Raw genomic sequence first — 5,000 nt, forward strand, 5'->3', positions numbered from 1 at the left:
TGGACTGGATACCTGGGTGACAGGTCAGTTTAGAACTGTGAACCCATTGCAAAATCTCTGACCTTAATTCTTGGGGAACAAACAGGCTGTTCTGAGGACAGGTGCTGGGACCCGGCTGATCCTCCAGGGCGGCTTTAACTCACTCCTCCACCTCCCAGGTGAGGACAGCGATGCAGTGTGAGGCTGGGAGGATGGAGTCCGGCTGGTCACTGCTCTCTTCCCCAACCAAGAATTGATGTCAGAATAAGAATCAGAATTGCCTTTATTGTCATTTGACAGTACAGAGTACATCAAAAGAAACTGAGTTCGATGATTAGGGACATGGGGCCGCTGCTCCTAGTACCGAGTACAACTAGAGCGCTACCACAAAACCCTTTCTTCAAAAATTGCAGTGAAGAACAGAAGATAATGCAAAGCACAAATATAAGACATCATACAGTTTTCACACAGTACACATGGACACATACTGGAATTTTTTCATGGATTTGAAGGGAATTGGGGGACAGCGTGAACATTAGGCAGACAGCAGACGTGAAGAAAAAAATGGGGGTAGGGGAGATGCTTGAACTGCGTAATAATTGTGGAATGTGTGTGCAAAGATAAGAGACTCCAGTGGGTCATATTGTCCTTTAAGTTCAGTTCAGTTCAGTCTTATCAATTCTTGTCAGTCCAAGCCCTACTGTTGTCCTGGCCATGGAAGATGTTTTGACTGCAGGGGGAGTAGATTTGAGAAGCACCTGCTGCTTCCTCAGCTCTCAGGGGAAAACAATTTAGGCCATGGGGGGAAACTGGATTTCTGCATTCATTTAGTATAACTTCATTTTGTTCTACCTGGCCTCAGCATTCCTTAACATCTTCGACCAGTAAGGTCCCTGCACAATCCCTCGATCTTCCCCCGACTGCGTCAACGCCCGTTGTAATTCCTTCACATTATCACTCACCGCTCTGAAGTGCTTCTCAATTTCCCCCGACAGCAGCGGGGTCTCTTTGCGTGCTGCTGTCTTGCTGATTTTACGATAGATCAGGTCCATTCCAAGACCAATCAGAAGGTGTCCCGCTATCATAAATCCAAATAGGTAAATATCCTCCACCGACAGAGCAGACAGACAGACCACCCTCCACTTGTCCAGGGTGGATCCGGCTGCAACTGTTCCATCAGGGCAGGCGGGCTCCCCAAGACCATTCTTCCTTGATGAAAAAATCATGTCATGTGACAGGGCATCCGGCTTGATATTTTGGGAACCTGGCCGGTAGGAGAGAGAGAAGTGAAAATGGGTGAAAAACAATGACCAATGGGCTTGGTGGGAGTTGAGCCTCTTGGCAGTTCGGATGTGTTCCAGATTCTTGTGGTCTGTCCAAACCAGAAACGGCACCTTGGTCCCCTCCAGCTAGTGCTGCCACTCCTCCAGCGCTAATTTCACCGCCAACAGTTCATGGTTACTGATGTCATAGTTTCTCTCTGCTGGGGATAATCGCCTGGAAAAAAAAGTACAGGAATGCTTTTTCTGGTCATTAGCTGCCCGTTGTGAGAGAACCGCACCCACCCCCACATCAGAGGCATCCACCTCCACTACAAACTAGAATGGGTGTGGAGCTGAAGTGGTCCTTCAGGTGTCTGAAGGCCTCATCAGCAGCCGTAGACCATCGGAACAGGACCTTGGAGGATGTGAAGGTGGTGACAGGGGCGGCCACGGGACTATAACCCTGGATGAACCTCCAGTAAAAGTTGGTGAACCCCAAGAATCTGTGCGGCTGCTTATGGGATTCAGGGACAGGTCAGGAGGTGACAGTCGAAACCTTAGCGGGATCCATCTCCATCTGATTCTGCCCCAGGAAAGAGACTGACGTGGTGTGAAACTCACATTTCTCAGCATTAATAAACAGGGAATTCTCCAGAAGGCGCTGCAGAACCACCTGGACATGATGCACGTGTTCTTGCATGGACTGAGAAAAAAATCAGAATATCATCAAGGTACACAAACACAAACTTGGTCAACATGTCCTGAAGGACATCATAAATAAGTGTCTGAAATACTGCCGGGTGGGAGGGGCCTTTTGGGGTGGAACAGCAGCCATGCTTCCATCAGTTTGGTGGTGGTGGGAGGGGCCTTTTGGGGTGGAACAACAGCCATGCTTCCATCAGTCTGCCCCAGGTGGAGTTGAACCCCAGCAGAGACACAAGGAATGATGGGAAACACTAAAGAAAACTAACCTATTATTATTATTATTATTATTATTGTTATTATTATTATTATTATTATTATTATTATTATTATTATTATTATTATCATTATTATTATTATTATTATTATTATGTACATGTATGTGTTGGAGAATAAATACACACCTCTGACAAAATTGTACAGGAACCCACTGTATGTTCCTTTAAATCCAGGATGGTGGAGCTCTGGTCCATTAAGGTTTATTTTTAGACACAGACACCAACACTGAGGAATTCATGTACACACTGTTTAGAGCAACAGAGATACGACTAGACCAGGGCTCTGCAACCTTTATTATCAGTCAGAGCCGTTTTTCCCCCTCCCTCTTCCGCCAAAAAAAAATAGTCTGGAGCCAGTAAAAATAACAGAGCTTATAAACTTTTAAAAGTTTTAATGTTTTTTACATTTTATCTGTTCCAACCACTGAATACAACAAACAGAAGTGCAGTGTGGAATGGATTCTGGAGTATGATTACTCTAAAAGTACACAGTAAAAGTATTTCATAGTATTTGTGCTAATAGTATATGAAGTACTAATACCAAAATTAAAGCCGCAAGCGGCATCTAAAGGCCCTCGCCTAGGGCACGTCCAGTGGAAGTATGCTCAACGTTCAGCAGGTGGCGCTCTAGAACCAAATTTCAATGTCTTCTAATGAATGGGTGTAGGCCTGGGAGATTGACAATTGACTCAAATTTGAGACAAATCAGTGTTCATATGTCCGAACTGAACAAATTTTTGTATAAATAAATCTGTAGGGGGCGTTGTGGAGCCAAAATTCAATTTGTTCCATTGAATGGGTGTAGGCCTGCGAGATGTACCACTGAGTCAAATTTGAGCCAAATTGATGTTTGTATGTCTGAAGTAAAGTAATTTTCGTAAAAGTAAAATTGTAGGGGGTGCTATAGCGCCAAATTGCAATTTTTTGTGATATATGGGTGTAGGCCTGAGAGATTGACATCTGAGTCAAATTTGAGCCAAATTGGTGTTTGTATGTCCGAACTGAAGCAATTTTACTACAAAAATTTAAAAAAAAAACTTGTAGGGGGCGCTGTATTGCGAAATTTCAGTTTCTTTTGACAAATAGGTGTAGGCCTGGGAGACAGATGTCTGAGTCAAATGTGAGCCAAATTGGTGTTCGTATCTCAGAACTGATGTCATTTTTTTAAATGTACACTTGTAGGGGGCGCTATAGTGCGAAATTTCAATTTTTTTTATAAAATGGGTGTAGGCCTGGGAGATGGACGTCTGAGTCAAATTTGAGCCAAATCGGTGTTTGTATGTCTGAGCTGAAGCAATTTTTGTAATGGTAAATTCGCACAGAAACTTTGCAAAGTTTGCGACGTCGTCACACAAAAACAGTGACACCAATCCAAAAAATAACTTTTGATGCCCCACTTCTCTAGATACTGATTCTGATGAATGGGCATAGGCCTGGGAGATTGACAATTGATTCAAATTTGAGACAAATCAGTGTTCGTATGTCCAAACTAGAGAAATTGTTGTATAAGTAAATCTGTAGGGGGCGCTATGCAGCTAAAATTAAATTTCTTCCATTGAATGGGTGTAGGCCTGCGAGATGTACCACTGAGTCAAATTTGAGCCAAATCGGTGTTCATATGTCTGAATTAATGCAATTTTCGTGAAGGTAAATTTGTAGGGGGCGCTACTGAGGGACATGGCAATTTTTTCTGAAAAATGGGTTTAGGCCTGGGAGATTGACAACTGATTCAAATTTGAGCCAAATTGGTGTTCGTATATCTGAAGTGAAGTAATTTTCGTAAAGGTAAATTTGTAGGGGGCGCTATGGCACCAAATTTCAAATTTTTCTGATAAATGAGTGTAGGCCTGGGAGATAGACATCTGAGTCAAATTTGAGGCAAATCGGTGTTAGTATGTCTGAACTGAAGCAATTTTAATAAAAAAATATAAAAAAATTTTGTAGGGGGCGCTGTAGTGCAAAATTTCAGTTTCTTTTGATAAATAGGTGTAGGCCTGGGAAACAGATGTCTGAGTCAAATTTCAGCCAAATCAGTGTTCGTATGTCCGAACTGATGTCATTTTTGTAAATGCACATTTGTAGGGGGCGCTATAGTGCAAAACTTCAATTTCTTTTAATAAATGGGTGTAGGCGTGGGAGATGGACGTCTGAGTCAAATTTCAGCCAAATCGGTGTTTGTATGTCTGAGCTGAAGCAATTTTTGTGATTGTAAATTTTCGAAAAAACTTCGCAAAGTTTGCAACCTCGTCGCACAAAAACGGTGATACCGATTCCAAAAATTCGGCTAACTTTTGATGCCCCACTTGTGTAGATACTGTACACCGATTTTGAGCTCATTTGGCCAAACGGCTTAGTAGGAGATAGTTAAAATACAACGTCAGCGAAAACGCTGACTCAGCATTTTGGAAATTTCAATCCAATATGGCCGACTAAGGGTGGGTTTAGGGGCGTGGCCACAATAATATTTTTTGTTTGTCTCCTCATGATGAATCTGTGTACCGATTTTCGTGGCTCTATGACAAACTTTATGTTGGACGTGCTCCCATTGGTGCAATGCATTTCCACTTTTCAAGGGGCCGCTGCAGCAACATTTCCTTACCGACATCTACGAAACCTATATGTAAATTCAGTTTCTCGCACTCCTGAATTTTTGGCAAAATTTGGTGAGTTTTCATAAATGTTCAGAGGGTCAAAATTGAGCTCAAAGCGCAGGAGAAAGAAAAATAAGACAAAAAATAAATAAATAAATAAAAATAATAATAATCTGAGCAAGAACAAT

This window comes from Sphaeramia orbicularis, chromosome 21 (assembly GCF_902148855.1).
Source record: "Sphaeramia orbicularis chromosome 21, fSphaOr1.1, whole genome shotgun sequence".
NCBI classification, from domain to species: Eukaryota; Metazoa; Chordata; class Actinopteri; order Kurtiformes; family Apogonidae; genus Sphaeramia; species Sphaeramia orbicularis.